Source organism: Rana temporaria, chromosome 2 (genome assembly GCF_905171775.1).
Source record: "Rana temporaria chromosome 2, aRanTem1.1, whole genome shotgun sequence".
Taxonomy (NCBI): Eukaryota; Metazoa; Chordata; class Amphibia; order Anura; family Ranidae; genus Rana; species Rana temporaria.
In genome coordinates, this window is record NC_053490.1 from 444,393,843 (window position 1) to 444,414,921 (window position 21,079).

At 41.9% G+C, this 21,079-nt stretch overlaps 1 long non-coding RNA gene across 1 annotated transcript; it reads right to left on the reverse strand.

Moving 5' to 3' along the window:
* Positions 1–7,252: 7,252 nt before the first annotated feature.
* LOC120928673 lies at positions 7,253–9,149 on the reverse strand. Its single transcript, XR_005747295.1, has 2 exons — positions 8,556–9,149; positions 7,253–8,314 (listed from the first exon to the last, which is right to left on the reverse strand). It is a non-coding gene; the product is annotated as an uncharacterized LOC120928673 (long non-coding RNA).
* Positions 9,150–21,079: the final 11,930 nt, after the last annotated feature.

The window sequence follows — 21,079 nt, forward strand, 5'->3', positions numbered from 1 at the left end:
GACTGCCTCAGCCTTCATCAAAGAGATTGTTAAGTTACATGGTATTCCTGACAGCATTATCTCCAGCGGAGGGGTACAATTCACCTCTAGATTTTGGAGGGCTTTATGTGAAGCACTAAAAATTTAACTCCGCCTCTCCACAGCATACCACCCACAAACAAATGGACAGACTGAAAGAACCAACCAAACTCTCGAGCAGTATTTACAATGGTTTTTCCTCCTTTGCACAGGATGATTGGCTATCTCTCCTTCCACTGGCAGAATTCTCATATAACAATTCCATCCACTCAGCAACCAAGCAATCACCCTTTTTTGCCAACTACAGGTTACACCCCTCTTTTTTACCAGAATTATCTGTTGAATCTCCTGTACAAGACCGATTAAGCTTCCTCAGTACTAATAATCAATTATACGTGGGATATACTCCGCTGTGCAATAAGTGAACACAAAAATTAGCTGCCAACAGCTGAGACAAAGCAAAAACTGGTGAATATGAAGAACTGTAGCGCTTATTTTTGTTAAAGTCAGTTAGCAACACATATCAAATGTTGTAAACATACATATATATATATATATATATATATATATATATATATATATATATGAAATCTTAATTTGTAAATACATGTAGTCTTGTTGGAGCCAGAGATACAGTAACCGCATAACATGCGTAATGGGAAAAAAACTCACAAGGTAGTATTTATTAAAAAGATTAAAAAAAATAACACTCACATTTGGACGAACATCATAGGCATATCAAAGTGTAAGAGTGATGTGTGTGAATGGACCCACCCAACGCGTTTCAACTAAATAGTCATCATCTGGGACTCCATGTTCTTCCAAATGTGAGTGTTCATGTTTTTATCTTTTTAATAAATACTAACTTGTACAGTATCACACTATGAGTTTTTTTCCCCATTACGCATGTTATGTGGTTACCGTATCTCTGGCTCAAACAAGACTACATATTTACACTTCCTGGTGTGGATTCATATGTGGATTCAGGACCAGCTGGATACATCTTGCGGACTGATTATATAAGTCTGTTTTGACTTGGGTGGTATAAACCTCACCAAGTCTACACCATCTGGTAAGCCTCCCCCTTACATCGGTGGTGGTGTCTCTATCTTTTCACAGAGAGGGTCACATCCATGTGGGACTCTTCATTTCAACCTTGCAGTTTTGTCAACACTTTTGGACTGTTATTTGTGTGTGGTCACAATAGAGGACTAATATACAGTACAGACCAAAAGTTTGGACACACCTTCTCATTCAAAGAGTTTTCTTTATTTTCATGACTATGAAAATTGTAGATTCACACTGAAGGCATCAAAACTATGAATTAACACATGTGGAATTATACATAACAAAAAAGTGTGAAACATCTGAAAATATATTTCATATTCTAGGTTCTCCAAAGTAGCCACCTTTTGCTTTATTTACTGCTTGGCACACTCTTGGCATTCTCTTGATGAGCTTCAAGAGGTAGTCACCTGGCGCAGCACCCCATCACTCTCTTTCTTGGTCAAATAGCCCTTACACAGCCTGGAGGTGTGTTTGGGGTCATTGTCCTGTTGAAAAAAAAAATTATGGTCCAACTAAACGCAAACCGGATGGAATAGCATGCCGCTGCAAGATGCTGTGGTAGCCATGCTGGTTCAGTATGCCTTCAATTTTGATTAAATCCCCAACAGTGTCACCAGCAAAGCACCCCCACACATCACACCTCCTCCTCCATGCTTCACGGTGGGAACCAGGCATGTAGAGTTCATCCGTTCACCTTTTCTGCGTCGCACAAAGACACGGGGGTTGGAACCAAAGATCTCAAGTTTGGACTCATCAGACCAAAGCACAGATTTCCACTGGTCTAATGTCCATTCCTTGTGTTCTTTAGCCCAAACAAGTCTCTTCTGCTTGTTGCCTTTCTTTAGCAGTGGTTTCCTAGCAGATATTCTACCATGAAGGCCTGATTCACACAGTCTCCTCTTAACAGTTCTAGAGATGTGTCTGCTGCAAAAGGTGGCTACTTTGAAGAACCTAGAAAATGAAATATATTTTCAGTTGTTTCACACTTTTTTGTTATGTATAATTCCACATGTGTTAATTCATAGTTTTGATGCCTTCAGTGTGAATCTACAATTTTCATAGTCATGAAAATAAAGAAAACTCTTTTGCCCCGTACACACCATCACTTTATGTGATGGAAAAAAACGACATTTTCTGTGAAGTAAAAAATGACGTTTTTGAAACTTCAATTTTCAAAGACGAAGTTGCCTAGACACCATCGTTTTTCTCACAATGTTCTAGCAAAGCGAGGTTACGTTCTCACCACTTTTTCCATTGAAGCTTGCTTCATAAGTAGCTTCTGGGCATGCGCGGGTGAAAAAACGTCGTTTTAAACGACGTTTTTTACTACACACGGTCAATTTCTGTGAAGTAAAAGTTGACGTTTTGAAAAACGACACATAAAATTGAAGCATGCTTCAATTTTTTTGGGTCGTTTTTTAGAAGACATAAAACAAAGTTTTCCCCCACACACGGTCAATTAAAGTGACGTTTTTAAAAACGTAGTTTTTTTACATCGCATAAAACGACCGTGTGTACGCGGCATTAGAATGAGAAGGTGTGTCCAAACTTTTGGTCTGTACTGTATATGTATGTTTACAACATTTGATATGTGTTGCTAACTGACTTTTTCACAAAAATAAGCGCTACACTTTTTCATATTCACTAATAATCAATTATTACAAGATACCATCTCTAATGCCGTGTACACACGACCGTTTTTCAGGATGTAAATTTCTTTTAATGGTCTAGAAAAAACTAATTTTTTTTTAACCCGATCGTTAAACCGGCCTTGCCTACACACGATCGTGAAAAAAAATGCTCTAGCAAAGCGTGGTGACGTACAACGGCACTATAAAGGGGAAGCTCCATTCGGATGGCGCCACCCTTGGGGCTGCTTTTGCTGATTTAGTGTTAGTAAAAGACGATTCGCGCTTTTCAGTCTGTTACAGTGTGATGAATATGCTTACTCCATTACGAACCCTAGTTTTACCAGAACGAGCGCTCCCGTCTCATAACTTGCTTCTGAGCATGCGCATTTTTTAATGCCCATTTTTTACATGGTGAAAAATGCTCTGGAGCCCACACACGATCGTTTTTAATGACATTAAAAAAAAACGTCATTTTTTACAACCCGAAAAACGGTCGTGTGTACGCGGCATAAGGCCCAGACAAGCAACAACAATTTCTTTGATTCTTTCCAGGCCAGGTTTTTGAAATCCCCCCTCCAATTCTCATAGAAGATAATGAGGATTTCGAAGTGGAGGCCGTGTTGGACTGTAGACTTAGGAATAAACAAACACAGTTCCTTGTCAAATGGAAAGGCTACGGCCAGAAGAAAATTCTTGGGAACCAGCTTCAAATGTACATGCTCCAAGACTTGTGCAAGCCTTTTTTCAATGCCATCCTGAAAAGAGAGGCCTGAAGGGCATCTTGAGGCTGCCCATGGGGGGCAATGTAAGAGAACTATTAGAATTATTGTTATTATTACTATTAGGCTTCCCAGAGCGCAAATGCGCATGCACGCACGGACAACAGCAGGCTTCACAGAGAGCTAATGCGCAACGGACTGCATGTACACGCAGGAGCGCGTCCCTAACCCCAACTGGCACCAGATGGCCTATTTAAAGGGTGCCCTGACTCCCAAACAGTGCTGACTGGTCTTCAGCTGTGTCCTGATCTTCTGATTCCCTGTTGTACTCTGTCTGATACCTGTTGCTGATCTTGGCCTTCCCTGACTCTGCTTTTGGACTCTGATATATTCCTGATTACCAGTTACTAATCTCGGCTTCCATTTGACCTTGCTTCTGCCCTTGTACTTCGCTGCCCACCTGTTACCGAACCCTGCTATTCTTGTGACCATGCTCCTGCTCTCCGCCTGGCTCAAACATTGCCTCAGAGTGTCTGTGCTGGCTGCCTGTCGTCTCAGTCCTACGGGGTCTTGTATCCTCCTGTCCTCTGATTGCAGGAAGTTCCGTCAAGCCACGAAACCAGAGCCGGCAAGTTGGTTGGAGTTCCCCTTAACATCGGCTGATCCACCGTGCATTACTCTAGCTCTGTGCCTGTTGTCCTGCCTGTCCTGCGATGTTCGAAAGTTCTGGCGCAAACCGAACCGGGAGATGTTCAGCCCATCTCTAGTGTCTAATTAGAGACATTTCCCTTCACTTCCTGCCCTGTAGACTGACTCAACAGGAGATTATATATTTCCAATCAGACGAACATTAATGCCTGTAAACTTACCATACTGGTTTGACGTTTCGAAAAACCAGAATGACTGGGATTAAGACAGGATTCTCTATGGGGCGGTCGGATGAAAAAGGACTGCCTGTCCATTTCTCTCTGACTGTAATCCCATCCGCTAGACCATGGGTCCCCAACCCCTGGGCTGAGGACTGGTACCAGTCCGTGGCTTGTTGTTGTGTGGGCCACCGTCACAGCAGGTGGCAGGTCCTGTCATGAACCGCGAGCCATTTAACAGCCTGTGTGTATTTTCTCATGTCTCCCAACCATTAGCCGATGTCAGCCTATTAGCAAGACAAGACAGGGGATGGGAAGCAGCTGCAGATATGGGGAGGGCATGACTGCAGGGAGGACTGTGATGGGGGGGCATGACTGCAGGGAAGACTAATGGGGGGGGCATGACTGCAGGGAAGACTGATGGGGGGCATGACTGCAGGGAAGACTGTGATGGGGGGGCATGATTGCAGGAAAGACTGTGATGGGGACCATGACTGCAGGAAAGACTGTGATGGGGACCATGACCGCAGGGAGAACTGTAAAGGGGGAGCATGACTACAGGGAGGGCTGTGAAGGGGGAGCATGACTGCAGGGAGAACTGTGATGGGGAAGTACAACTGCAGGGAGGACGGTGATGGGGGCATGACTGTGAGGACTATGGTGGGGGGAGGGGCATGACTGTAAGGGGCACTGTGATATACGGAGGGCCATTAGCACTGTGATACAAAAGGACTGCACTGTAAAGGGGGGCTTATTCATTACAGTGCAGTCCCCTCCATGGCAGCATTTGGGTTAACCCGACCTCCACTCCTTCCCTATAGAACCTCACTCCCATAAATCTTTGCTCTGAGCCAGAAGCTGTGTTCCTTTTTTGTCCTCATCCTAAAGACCAGAATGGTTGAAGTCTTACTTTGGATAAAGTGTCCATGATCGAGGCCTGGTTGTTCGGCAAGCTGTGCCCCGGAAGACGTGTGGAGTCTCCAGCTATTAGCGGGGTGGAGAAGGGCGATAGATGTGGTGCCATGTGTATTCTCCAGCAGTCCCACACACGTTTAAAAAAAGCATACAACAAATACCGCTTTATAAGCGATCGTTAGTACACAGCTTTCGAGAGCAAATCTCGAGAGTTCATCCGAAATTATACCATATCATATGACTCATTTTAACCACTTGCCAACGACATCAAGCAGTTATACGGTGGCAAAGTGGCTCTCCTGTGCCAGATCCAAGTATGTGATCCAGAAACTTCCAGGTAGGGGGCCACCGTGCCATCGGTATCCACTGATTGGCGATGAAAAAGACATTAAATAAAAAGTGGTGATATCGCGCTCAAGAAAAATAATAATTACCACTTTTTATTTTCTATATTATATGTGTACAGTGAACACTTTTTAGATATTGCTGCTTTGATATTTGTACCCTATTTGATTATTCACTATTTATTCACAGTAGCGCGAGAGATCACCACACATTCTAGATGAAAAAGACAGAACAGAGCTCTGCCTATGTAAACAAGGCAGAGGTCTGTCCTGTCAGCGGAAATGTGTTGCATTTTGTTTCCCTGCAAAGCAGGGAATAAAATCCAGCACATCCCTTAGCAAAATCCCCACTAAGTAAACACAAAAACACTGGTTAGGCACACTTTTAACCCTTTAACCCTGGGAGTTTAACCCATTTCCTGCCAGTGTCATTAGTACAGTGACAGAGTATATTTTTTAGCAGTAATCACTGTTTTAGTAAAACACTGGTTCCCACAAAGTATCAGATTGTCCACTGCAATATCACAGTCCACTATAAGTCACTGATTATATATATATATATATATATATATATATATATATATATATATATATATATATATATATATATATATATATATATATATATATACACACATACACATACACACACACACACTTTAGTTTGTAGACGCTATAACTTTTGCGCAAACCAATCAATATACGCTTATTGGGATTTATTTTTAACAAAAAATATGTAGCAGAATACAAATTGGCCTACATTTATGAAGAAATTTGATTCTTTACATTTTTTATTGTATATTTTTTATAGCAGAAAGATGCTTATAGTGCAAAAAAAAAATGCAGTGGAGATCAAATAGCACCAAAAGAAAACTCTATTTGTGGTAAGAAAATACAAAAAATTGATTTATATACAGCATTGCATGACCACGCAATTGTCAGTTAAAGTAACACATTGCCATATAGCAAAAAATGGCCCGGTCATGAAGGGGGGTAAATCTTCCAGAGGTCAAATGGTTAATCAGTACAGTTTTCATCCGAAATTACAATACCATACAAGTACAATACATTACATCACTTCCGATGTTGTATTCTGTCGTACAAGAATTTTTGTAATTTGAATAATCTCCTCCTTTTTGATATGGGAGACTAGCATTAAAAAAAAAAAGGGGATGATCATTCATCTGATATTCTCATCGTGTGTATGACCCTTTAGGCCCCTTTCACATAGCGCTGCTATACCGCATGAAAAAACCTGCCCTGTAGTGTTCAATGTGAAAGCCCGAAGGCTTTCACATTGAAGCAGTGCGCTAGCAGGAGCGCTCCAAAAGTCCTGCTAGCCGCATCTTTACCGCGGTATAGGAGCGGTGTGTTCACCGCTCCTATACCGCGCCTTCCCATTGAAATCAATGGGAAAGCGCGGTAATACCGCGGTATTAACCCTTTTTTGCCCGCTAGCGGGGGTTAAAACCTCACCGATAGCGCCCGAATATCGCGGTAAATATGACGGTATAGCCGCGCTACAAATAGCGCGGCTATACCGTCACCGCGGCTGCACGCCTCAATGTGAAAGCAGCCTTAGGCAATCCTTAGATTTACATGATGAAGCTCAAAAATTGCTCAAAATCAGGTTACTTCTTATATCTGTAGGAACTGTTACACAGCTAAGAACAAACAAGACACAAAATCAATTTAGTTAAAGATGACAAGGCATGTGTTTTATTCGGTTAAAATAGTAAAGACGCTAAAACATATTTTTTTCCTTAAAAAAGGTTTCCATCTACTAACAATATATATTTCTTAAAATGTCCATAGTTACATATAAATGAATTATTGGATTCCCTTCACAACCTTCTTTTGTCACTGGATTGGGAAACATCAAGTTGTTTGAACGGGAAGCCTTGTTATACATTATATAGTACAGTATGCGCTAGCAGCATATATCCTTTAATAAACTTCTGGGTATCTTGGAACATTTTCATCCATTAAGTGGTACTTAATGTATCAGTTAAGACCTCTTCGCCAGATAAAGAGCATTGGCATTTTAAATAAACACTAAGGCACTCAAGACATCATTCTCATTATACAAGCAACTGCAGTGCACAGCATTATATTTACTAGCAAGCGTATGTTTAAAAGTGGAGAATGCATAATCCGGCGCAGCCCTGCATAGAAACTAATCAGCTTTCAGTTTTTTTGTCAAAGCTGAAGTTAGAAGCCGATTGGCTACAACGCGCAGCTGCACCAGATCTTGTACTATCCAATTTTGGTAAATCTCTGTTCCTGTGCCTTACAGTCCTGTGATGAATACACCCTCTACTTCTTGTACAAGTATCACAGGAAGTGACGAAAAATCTGCCAAGTGGGTTCACAAACAGAAAAAAAAGACAAAGTTCTAATTTTTTCCCTACATTATCTAAAAAAAAAAACTGTCTAGAAAAAAAATAAAGTATGAACAAACATTTAGATTCAGGTTAAGTACCTACCTAGACTGAATATCAAAACTCTTTTGGAACTCTAAAAGCAAGGGTCACCCACTGGGGGTCAAAATGACATTATATCAAATAGCCAGTTTTACAAGGACATACTGGTGTCGGTGATAAGCTTTATGGGTTGAAAGAGTAAGCCGACACTGAAAAACGCCAAATACTTCTACTGCAAAACTTTGGCGTTGATTTACTAAAACTGGAGAATGAAAAATCTGATGCAGCTCTGAATGGTAGCCGATCAGCGAATTTCATGGATAAGTTTACCTTTCCTGACTATGGAAAGACACATATGTAAAGAGACAAGAAGGCTGCGAACCCCAAGATTGAATCGTGTAGGAAAAGGAAATTTACCCCGTGGGGCTTTGGACAGCCAACGTGACAGTATTTTATCTGTATGATATCGACAATCAGCAAATAAACCATGTTTTACTCAACTACATTGTTATATTTACACTTTGGCTGTCCAAAGCCCCACGGGGTAAATTTCCTTTTCCTACAAGTTTACCTTTCCTATTTAGGGTGGACAAGTTCCAGCTTCTGTATCCTCTCCCTCTGATCCCCCCCCTCCCTGGGACAGCAGGTCGGGGGATCTTCTCCCTGCATCTACTGACGCAATTTAAAAAAAACATTGTGGCTGTGCTGGTTTCCGCCCATGTCGTTCATTCACAGAGTTCTGTGAATGAACTACAACTATTGACTTATCGTTCTCAATGAAATGCGAGGGCGCTGGGGAATGACAAAAACCTGGAAGCTGATTGGTTTCTATGCAGAGCTGCACCAGATTTTGCACTCTCCAGTTTAAGTAAATCAACCCCAGTGCATCCTAAAATTACTTATAGGGACACTGTCACTTTGTTCTAACCTACAACATTTTTTTATATTTCTATTCATATTTGTATATATTAAAAGGGACTGCCATATTGGTCCCATGTAGAGATATAAGTAACACAGCCCTGAAGTGAGATTGTATTCTATGTGAGGCATCTACGTAGGTATTAGTGTCCGTTTACAAAACTATAAGGCTCAATTTCCACTGACGTTTTTACAGCCACTTTCCTGAGCGTTTTTTACAGCTTAAAAACGCCTGTCCATGTTATTCTATGGCATCATGCCCAAATAGGCGTTTTTGAGCTGTAAAAAAAACGCGGGACCAGGGCGTTCTGAAGCTCCAGAGTAGAGCTGTAAAAACGCCAGATGTTAAAAAACGCTTAAAAACGCTCAAAAACGCTACCGCGGCTTTTTTTTTAGAAAATAAACATGGACAGGCGTTTTTAAGCTGTAAAAAAGGCTAACACAAGTGACTGTAAAAACGCCAGTGGAAATGAAGCCTTAGGTTGGCTTTACAGCTACGAGTTGTAATAATGCCTGGCAAACCATAGAACTCTGTGCTGTGATGCCATTCATTTAGAGTGGCACCCCACACTCAACCTCACTACAGGATTCCACAACACATGGCACACTGCACCATATTAAATAACAAAAAGGTACAGGTCTGGTTCTCCATTTCTATTGCCATGCATTAGCAGTCCATTCTGAATGGATGGTCTGTATTCTAGCATAATATTGCGAGAAATACTGCACATTACAATAGAATGTATAGATAGAAAGTATTAGTATTTGCTGTAAATAGTGTTCGGTATGACAAATAATGCTTGTGTTATGGCCTTGGAAATTGAGTTGGCGTTTGCATGTATAGATATGCTGAATATACAAGTGTAGAATTTTATTAATGGGAATGTATACAGAATATGCCAAAGCAAACTTTGTCATGTACAGTATATATTGCGCTTAACATTTACTCTTGTTTGGACAACAATCTTATTGCACGTGAACAATGTTATTTCATGTAGAGTTGTCCTTTAGCTCCGTTTTAATGACATACATGACATAAGCTGGTTATTTGGCTGTGACTGTTAGTGACTTGTGACACCAACAGTCAACTAGATTAGCTGGAACATCTTCACAAAATTAGACACTGGAAATTGCTTACTCTTCCCACTTCCCCCTCAAAAATATACAGGTTAGGTGATTTATGAATCAATATTACAAACTTGTATGTACTTTATTTACTGTACAATTCATATGCAGAAGAATGTAGAACATAAGCCTGCAAGCTTACACAAATATCAAACAGATTCCTCCATCCATGCTAAACAGTGCAGATGAATGATTTGCCCTCTGGGGGTTATTGCATTTTCATAGCTGGCACCCATGGCTATCAGAATAAAGTGGGCGCTGGCAAACAGTGACTGCAGAAGATGGAGGTCTATGGAGGCCCCCCTTCCCTCGTGCACACTTGGCCGGCCTACCTTCTATTCTGCACACTATTTACTGTTCCAATTGTTGTCCAGTAGATTGGCCGGTTTGCCCTCCCTTCGGCGAGTACTCATTTTTATCAACTGATTAGAGTCTTGAGATGTGTCATCCCCAAGCTTTATTTTTCAGTTTTTATATCTTATGCGGTGGGGAGGACTCCACTTCCGGCTCGCTGCCCGGTCCTTGGGCCTCAGTTATACTGATTAGAATACTGGGTCCCGATGTGTTTTTATGCATCTTTGTTTTCAATGTCCATTTTGTTTTTATGTTATGTTGAAAACTGAATGGCTTTTTGTTTGCTGCAATATGCTCCTGGCAACAAGTGTTGTGATGTACTATTATGCCGTTCACAAATAAAGATTTTACAAAAAAAAAAAAAAAAAACAGTGACTGCAGCTGACTGACTGCCAGACACTGTTCATCCAAGAGTTACCAAGATACGTTAAACATTGTGGGCCAGATTCACGTAGCGCAGCGGATCTAATAGATCCGCTCGTTCTACGTGAATTAAGATCCGCTCCCGCAAGTTTAGGAGGCAAGTGGCTAATTCACAAACCACTTACCTCCAAACTTGCGACGGCGGATCCTAAATCCCCCAGCGGAATTCAAATTCCGCGGCTAGGGGAGTGTCATATTTAAATCAGGCGCGCTCCCGCGCCGATTTAAATACGCATGCGTCGTCCGGGGAATTTCCCGGCGTGCATTGCTCCCACTGACGTCAATAGGACGTCAGTGGTTGCGACGGGAGCTAGACTTGCGACGCGCGTGTTCGTGAATCGGCGTACGCAAACGACGTAGGAAATTTCAAACTCGACGCGGGAACGACGGCTATACTTAACAATACTTACCCCTGCTTTTAGCAGGGGTAAGTATACGACGGGTACCGCGCTACGGAAACGACGTAAGAACACTGCGTCGGGTCCGCGTACGGTCGTGAATTTCGCGTATCTCGCTGATTTACATATTATTCAGTGTAAATCAGCGGGAACGCCCCCGGCGCCATTTTTAATTCAAAAAAAAGATCCGACAGTGTAACACAGTGTAACACTGTCGGATCTCAGCCCTATCTATGCGTAACTGGTTCTATGAATCAGGCGCATAGATAGGACCTGAAAAAAGCTGAGATACGATGGTGTATCTGAGATACACCGTCGTATCTGCTTCGTGAATCTGGCCCTGTATCTATGCCCCTGATTTAATGCAACAGATTGTGGTCATAATGTTACCATGTACCCTATGTCACTTTTCATACAAAAGTCCCAGACAGAGACACAGAGTGAATTGAGTTTTACAAGAGAATAGCATGTTCTCTCGGAAATATGATTGTCAGGTGATATTAAGGCTAAAGACAAGATCATGCAGCCTATCTTAGAACATAGGTGACCTGTAAAAATCTAACCAATACCAGTAAAACCCCTTGAGGGGATAATTAATGCAAGATGACCAATAAAGATGTCTCTTGTGCACTAGCTCTGTAGCACTGTTTTAATATTTGTGGCACTAGATTTTTCTACCTTTTTAGGTAGATTCACATAGATTGGTGTAAACTTGCGGCGGCGTAGTTTAGCGTGTTTAGGCTACGCCGCCGTAAGTTAGCTAGGCAAGTACTTGATTCTCAAAGTACTTGCCTGCTAAGTTACGGCGGCGTAGCCTAAAGCGGGCGGGCGTAAGGGCGCCTAATTCAAATGTGTCCAAGGGGGCGTGTTTTATGTTAATGGGGCTTGACCTTACGTTTTTGAAGTTTTTTTTAAACTGCGCATGCGGCGGGCGCCCACACTTCCCAGTGTGCATTGCGGCTAAGTACGCCGCATGGGCCTATTGATGTCGACGTGGACGTAAACGATGTAAATCCCTATTCACGGACGACTTACGCAAACAACGTAAAAATTTTGAATTTCGAAGCGGGAACGGCGGCCATACTTTAACATTACTATTCCATCGATTAGATGGAATAACTTTAGGCCTGATAATGCCTTACGGAAATGGCGTAAATGTACTGCGGGCGTACGTTCGTGAATCGGCGTATCTACTAATTTACATATTCAAGCCGACCACAATGGAAGCGCCACCTAGCGGCCAGCCTCAATATTGCAACCTAAGATAGATATGTTTAAGCGTATCTCTGTTTGAGAATACACTTAAACATAAGTCGGCGTAGATTCTGAGTTAGGTCGGCTTATCTACTGATAAGCCGGCCTAACTCTTTCTGAATCTACCTATACGTATTTTGCTGCATCATACCAGGTCTATCAGAAGAGATCAGCCCTTTCTATTCCTAGGCCCTCTCATCTGAGTATGCACACAACATTCTATAATCTCCTTTTTTCATGCTATGGCTCCACCACTGTACAAGAAAAGGTCATTGCAGAACTATAGTGAGGAACATAAGCAAAACTCTCAGAAGAAGAGCCACTGATCACAGTTAATACTGGTGACTGTGGAAGGAAACCCTCTTGTACCTGCTGCCTCTGTTTCACTTCTTCCCTGGACTAAGATCCTCCCCAGGCACCCATGTGAAAACAAGCACAGGTATATGAGAGCAGCACAAATGACCTGCACACTGGGGGTTATTTACTAAAGGCAAATCCACTCTGCACTACAAGTGGGTACTCGATTTTGACAGGTACCCGGCTCCCACTTCCCCTCTGATTGCCTAGGTGACCAAAAGCAGAAGTCCCCCCCCCCCTCCCGCAGTCTTCTGGGACATGACAATTTTCAGAATACTATGGGACCATTGACGATGCGCAGCTCCGCTCCTGTTTGCGCAGTGGGCACCCGGCTTCACAACCGGGTGATCACAGTTTATATGCCAGTGCCAGGGACAGACAACAGGAGAGGAGAACGGCTGGGGGGGGAGCAGGTGAGTAGCTGTTTATTAAAAGTCAGCAGCTACAATAGCTACTGACTTTATATTTTTATACAGGAGACTGGAGCTCCTCTTTAAGGATTTCTTTAGTAACTCATTGGTCCAGCTTTGTTATATCTGATTTTTCACATCTTGTATCCGGAGGGCCAATGGGGATACAGAAATGTATTGTAATCACCTGTGTTGCATACAATAAACTCTAGTCTCTTCCAGGTTCTTCTCATGAGACTTTCCTTCTCTATACTAAACATGGGTCATTTGGTTGGCACCTCTGCCACTCAGAGAATGTCTTGCATTTTTCCAATGAATAAATCAGATTAGAGACGAGGTGATGTCATCTACCCTTTCTCTCTGCTATGTCCAATCAGCGAAAGCCCTGTATTCACTTAAAAAAATACAAGGCATTCTCCGACCAGCAGAGAATTTGAGTGCGTGACACCCTGTTGTGTAATAATGGTAAAACACCGTATACAGCACAGACTATAGTACATTTCTGAATCCCTCTGTAAGATATGAAGTATTAGATGCAAGTTTAAAAAAGGCAATTTCTGGAGTCCAGCTTTAAGTTACAGATTCACAAAAGTATTTCGTACACACGGACGGATAATCCGCTGAAAACGGTCCGCCGGACCGTTTTCAGCGGACATGTCCGCCAGGAGATTTCTGTCTGATGGTTGTACACACCATCAGACAGAAATTCGCGCGTAAACAATACGCGGGGCATGGCCGCGCCGTCGCCGCGACGATGGCGGCCTTGAAGTTCAAAGCTTCCACACATGCGTCGAATCAGTACGACGCATGCGAGGGATGGCGGTCGGTCGGTCGTGTCCGGTGAGTCTGTACAGACGACCGAACACGTCCGACGGACAGGTTTCCAGCGGATAGATTTCTTAGCATGCTAAGAAATTTTGATCCGCTGGAAACTGGCCGATCTGCTGGACAATTGTCCGCTCGGGCCTACACACGACCGGATGTATCCGCTGAAACTGGTCCGTCGGACCAGTTTCAGCGGATCGATCCGGTCGTGTGTACGGGGGCCTCACAGTTGATTTCATAAAGTTCATATTGAAAGAACTATTTTACTTTGTTCTCTAGGTGGTCATTTTATTTACAATAAAAAAACATATCACATGTTTAAACTGAGAAAATGTACCATCTTAAGAAAACAATAAGGTTACTTTGAAATTGATGGAACAGGTTTCAAAAAAGTTGGCACAGGGAAACAAAAACCTGGCAAAGTAAGTGGTATTAACAAGGAAGAGCTGGAAGACGCAAGGAGCTGGAAGAACATTTTGCAACTAATTAGGTTAACTGACAACAGGTCAGTAACATAACTGTATAAAAGGAGCATCTTAGAGAGTCAGAGGGGGTTATTTACTAAATGCAAATCCACTTTGCACCACAAGTGCAAACTACAAGTGCAAAGTGCACTTGAAATTGCACTTGGAAGTGCAGTCGCTGTAAATCTGAGGGGTAGATATGACATTTTTGCTGATTTTATCATCCAATCATATGCAAGCTAAAATGCTGTTTTTTATTTTCCTTGCATGTCCCCCTCAGATTTACAGCGACTGCACTTTCAAGTGCACTTTTAGTGCAATTTCAAGTGCACTTTGCACTTGTAGTTCAAAGTGGATTTGCCTTTAGTAAATAACCCCCAGAGTATCTCAGTAGTAAAGATGGGCAGAGGTTTGTCAATCTTTGGAAATCTGCATCTAAAAATTGTCAAACAATTGCAAAATAATGTTCAACGTAAAACTGCAAAGAGTTTAAATCTACACGTGCATCCACAGTGCACATATTATCAAATACTTCTGAGAATCTGAAGAAATCTCTGTGCACAAGGCCAAAACACAATATTGGATGACAGTGATTTTCGGCCCTGAACTGCATAAAAAAACAGGCATGATTCTGTGATGAATCACTGCATGGCCCTAGGAATACTTCCAAAAATGCAAGGTAAAGCTCTATCATGCAAAAGAAGGAACCATATTTGAACATGATCCAGAAATGCCATCATCTTCTCTGGGCCAAAGCACATTAAAAAAGGTCTGTTGCAAAGTGAAAATCTTTTCTGCGGACAGGCAAAACAAAATTTGACATTCTTTTTTGGCAACCATGGGAGCCAAGTCTGCATCTCTGATGGTATGGGGGTACATTAATGTGGACAGCTTTTTTAGGGAAGGCCTTGCATATTTCAGCAGTACAATGCCAAAGAGCATACTGCATCCATGACAACAACATGGCTTCATAGCAGGAGAGTCCAGATGTTTAACTAGCCTGCCAACAGAAAACATCTTTAACCACTTGCCTACTGTGCACATGCACCCCCTTCCTGCCCAGACAAAATTTTAGCTTCCGGCACTGCGTCGCTTTAACTGACAATTGCGCGGTCATGCGACGTGGCTCCCAAACAAAATTGACGTCCTTTTTTTCCCCACAAATAGAGCTTTCTTTTGGTGTATAATTGTGACTGGCAGGGAAGGGGTTAACCACTAGGCTGCTGGGAAGGGGTTAACTATGTAGCCTAGTCAGTGTTCTAACTGTAGGGGGAGGGGGGTGACCGATCTGTGTGCCTATGTACAAGGGACACAGCATCGGTCTCCTCTCCCTGACAGGACGTGGAGCTCTGTGTTTACACACAGAGCTCAAAGTCCCTGCTCAGTTACTGGGCAATCGCAGATGCCCGGCGGCCAGAATAGAAACCGCATAGATGATCAAATACCACCACAGGAAAGTTCTATCTGTGGGAAAAGAAGGACATCAATTTTGTTTGGGTGCAATGTCGCACGACCGCGCAATTGTCAGTTAAATCTACGCAGTGCCGAATCGCAAAAAAATGGCCCGGTCATTGGGCAGCCAAATGCTCCGGGCCTGAAGTGGTTAAATATATGCCCTATTTAAATTATTTTTAAAAAGGTTAGGCTTCTTCCCAAACCTTTTTGATCAGCTATTAGTTTATAAGGGGAAAAAAATGAGTTTCGTTTTGAGCTACTACCTTTCTTGATATTGCATATTATATATTGCATATATTTGTTCATCTACTGACACCTCTGCTTGCTTATACATGTCTTTATCATGTGATCAGTAAGCAAAGCCTAGGCTTGTGCGGGGGTTTACTTTATTTAATTTATGTATGACCTATTACCAATCTAATGCAATAGGAGATTTTAGATCCCTTCATGGTATCAGATTAGGACAAGGACTTTTTTTATTTAGTGAAGAGAAGAATACACAGATCAGAACAGGTAGTGGCCAATCATTGTCTGTCTTCTAGATATATCATTTGTGAGTGGTTACTATGGTTAACTATGCTTTGAAACATAAAAACTATATAGACTTTCACGCTTATTTTTAGATCTATCAACTCTTCTCTAGAGATTTTTGATTAGATAAATGTTCATATCCTGCAGGTTACAATTTAGCTAAGCCAGTGTATATTTATCTCAGGATAAGATGGTACGATAAGAAATGTTTTAGATGTTTCAATGTTTGAGATCAGTCTGATACAAGTTCAGTCTGTTTGAGATAATTTTTGGACACATTTTTGATGCATTTATATCACGGTGTGTCTCACTCAATATTATAAGTCTAAATGTCTGGCGATTTTTGTGTTGATACATAGACCTAGACCTATGGAAAGGCTAACATAAAATGATTCAAATAGTAGCTTGTGTACTTGTATTGTTTTAAAAAAATTTATAACTACATTTCCCCTTTAAAACAATGTAATGTCATCATATAATTTAGGTCATGGCTTTTCTTTTCCTATGATTATTGCTTTAGTACTTACACGGGTAAGGATTGTTGAGGGGGAAACAACTGAAAGTTGATTTATAGTACATACACAAGTACAGAACATGTCCAAAGTAAGGAACATCACTGTCAGAACTGCTGTTGCAATGAAATCTCAAAGTTACAACAATGTTACCCAGGAACAGCCAGTGAACACTAGTACCAAGTCACTCCTATGCCTGTCTCCAAACTAACTTGGAAATCCCATTCATTTATCAATTAAAGAGGTTGTAAAGTCACATAACACAATTACTTGTATTATCTCTGTTTTTACAAGATATAAAGTGCAGTGTGTGTTTTTTAAATTATAATCCTTATACCGTATATACTGGAATATAAGCCGACCCGAATAAAAGCCGAGGCACCTAATTTTACCACAAAAAACTGGGAAAACGTATTGACTCGAGTATAAGCCTAGGGTGTCCATGTGCATGCCTCACTGTGTCCATGTGCATGCCTCACTGTGCCCATGCCTAGACTGACGTTTAACATGGGAGTCTATGGAAGGGGTGCCCGGCTTTGAAAAAAATCGGTGCTCCCCAGCCGTAGGTCCCCCAGACAACAAACTTTGCACACTTGTAGAGGAGAAATGGGGCTACATGTGTGCCAAGTACCGGTTCCCCAAAGTCCGGGAGATCAGGCGCAAAAAGGTGACTCGAGTATAAACCGAGGGGGGCATTTTCAGCACAAAAAAAAAAAATGTGCTGAAAAACTTGGCTTATACTCGAGTATATACGGTAACCCTTTTTCACAGCTCCTCTGTGCAGTTACATGATCTCCCTCTGCTTTTCTTCCTTGATCTAAGAACAGCAGTGGGAGGGGCTGAGATTCCCAGTGATGTCAGCCAGCCAGCAAAGGCAGATCATGTGACCACACAGGAGTTGTGCAAAAAGGTATTTAGGATTATCATTTAAAAAAAATTACATACTGCAGTGAAAATCTTGCTAAAACAAAGAAGATACAAGTCATTGTATTATGTAATGCATTGGAATTGAGGCAGGAGGAGAGGGGCTCAGAGATCATCTCTGCAGACAGACTGGGAGGAGGAGAGGGGAGAGGAAGAGACACTCAGAAAACGGTGGGATGACAGAGGCACGTAAACTGACCACGGTGGTCAGAGCTCAGCATCCATGATTAACGTGGTCAGCACACAGAGTGTGACACAGAAACTCGCAGGATAAAACTGTTTTAAAAAAAAAAGGAAAAAAATGACAATGCAACAGCACTATGCTACTGATATTGCTTTAAAAGAACAGGAGCATCTTTTTTTTTTAGGGTAACAACCTTTTTAAAAAAAGCTAAACATTGAACTCTTAAACCCATTTACTTAGATGATAAAAGTGCTGGTTCTTCATACTGTAGATGTGAGGTAATGCCATCATTCATTATGAAAGGAGGCATCATAAGAGCAGCCAACTACCCACAAAAAAGTACAAAGTCTATATTTGCCAAATCCTGGACTCTGCCTATCTTTAGGCAGGCGTAGCGTATCTAAGATACACTACGCCGCTGTAACTTACTTTTTCTTCTTGTGAATTCTCAAAGAATCTGCGCGGTAAGTTACGGCGGCGTAGTGTATCTATTGCGGCGTAAGGGCGTGCAATTTCAAATGGGAGTGATGGGGGCGTGTTCTATGCAAATACGTTGTGACCAGACGTAGACGACGTTTTTTTTAACGGCACATGCGCCGTCCTTAGAATATCCCAGGGTGCATTGCGACAAAGTACGCCGCAAGGACGTATTGGTTTCGACGTGAAAGTAAATGACGTCACATTCCTATTCACGAACGACTTACGCAAACGACGCAAAATGTTTTTAAATTAGACGCGGGAAAGACGGCCATACTTAACATTGAGTACGCCACCATATAGCAGCTTTAACTATACGCCGGAAAAAGCCGAACGGAAACAACGTAAAAAAATGCGACGGCCGCTTGTACGTTCGTGGATCGTCGGAAATAGCTAATTTGCATACTCGACGCGGAAACGCCACCTAGCGGACGCCGAAAAATTGCATTTAAGATCCGACGGCGTACACCTGTCGGATCTAACCCAGATGCCATCGTATCTTGTTTTGTAGATACAAAACAAAGTTACGACGCAGGAAATTTAAAATTACGCCGGCGTATCAATAGATACGCCGGCGTAATCCTTTTGTGGATCTACCCCTGAATGTCCACTTAACAGTAGTTGTGACAACTCTTGCTGCTTGATAGAAAAGGAAGCATCGGTCAAATTCATAATGAGAAGCCAAATTGCATGTTGTGCATAAGTGGGTTTTGTGTTTTTTTTTTTGTCTCTATGTTACATAAAATGACTAATGAGAATGTCAAAACACATCCCACCTATTCCAATTCATAGAATATACTTTTATCAGTGCCACATGTTTGGAGGACTAAATTAAGTAAATGTGAGTAAAGAACCAATGAATCAGGACCCAATGCTGTGTAATTGCTGGTGGATCCAAAGGTTATATAATGAAAACTTTGAACAGCATTATGGTCAATAGAAGGTGTTGCCAGAATGGCCTCAAGAATGTATTTTGGAACACAGCTCTATAAACTAGACAGTTCATTCTAATGGAGCCCTGTAGGTACTGTGTACTAGCATCAGAATATGCTGTGCTTTGTGTATTATAGGTCAATATGTACAGCTATGCTAAATACAGTTAAGCAGGGTACGAACACACCGATTTTCTGCTTTCAAAAGTTAACAACCCATTTCCCTTTAGTAAAATAACCAATACCTCTACAATATCAGAGCATCTGGCACTATGGAGAGATGGTCAGTCAGTTTGCTGAACATTATTGCATTTTGTTATTTACAGTGGATATAATGTTAAAATGTCATATTTCTGTGATGTAAAAAATGAGACAAAGGTAAATCATTTCAGAACTTTTTCCACCTTTTAATATGACCTATAAACTGTACAACTCAGTTGAACAACAAACTGAAATCTTTTAGGTGAAGGGAAGTAAAAAAAAAAAAAAAAAAAAATTAAATATGGTTGCATAGGGGGCACACCCTTAAACTAATACTTTGTTGAAGCACCTTTTGATTTTATTACAGCACTCAGTCTTTTGGGGTGCGAGTCTATAAGCATGGTACATCTTGACTTGGCAATATTTGCACACTCTTCTTTGCAAAAACACCCCAAATCTGTCAGATTGCGAGGGCATCTCCTGTGCACAGCCCTCTTCAGATCACCCCAGAGATTTTCAATTGGATTCAGGTCTGGGCTCTGGCTGGGCCAATACAAAACTTTAATCTTCTTCTGGTGAAGCCATTCCTTTGCTGATTTGGATCGTTGTCATGATGAAGTTCCTATTCAAGTTCAGCTTTCTAGCAGTCGCCTGAAGGTGTGCCAATATTGACTGGTATTTTAAACTGTTCATAATTCCCCTTTACCTTGACCAAGGCCCCTGTTCCAGCTGAAGAAAAACAGCCCCAAAACATGATGCTGCCACCACCATGCTTCACGGTGGGTATGGTGTTCTTTTGGTGATGCGCATTTGTTGTTTTTGCACCAAACCTATCTTTTATAAATTATGGCCAAAAAGTTCAACCTTGGTTTCATCAGACCATAACACATTTTCCCACATGCTTTAGATGTGTTTTTGCAACATCTAACTGGGCTTGGATGTTTTTATTTGTAAGAAAAGGCTTCCGTCTTGCCACTGTACCCCATAGCCCAGACATATGGGCCCGGATTCACAAAGCACTTGCGCGTATCTCGAGATACGCAGCGTAAGTGCAAATATACGCCATCGTATCTGTGCACCGTGCCTACAAAATAAGATACGCCTAAAAAAAGGTTTCATTCCACTGACGTAACTTGCCTACGCCGGCGTAGAGTGGGCGCATATTTACGCTGGACGCATGTGGCGCTCCCATAGATTTTCTATTCAAATATGCAAATGAGGGAGTTATGCCGATTCACGATCATACTTGCGCCCGACGCAGGCTACTACGACTGGTGCGCGTAAGTTGTACGTACGGCGTAAAGTTATGCCCCATAAAGGAGGTGTAACTCAGCAGCATCCATGCAAAGGG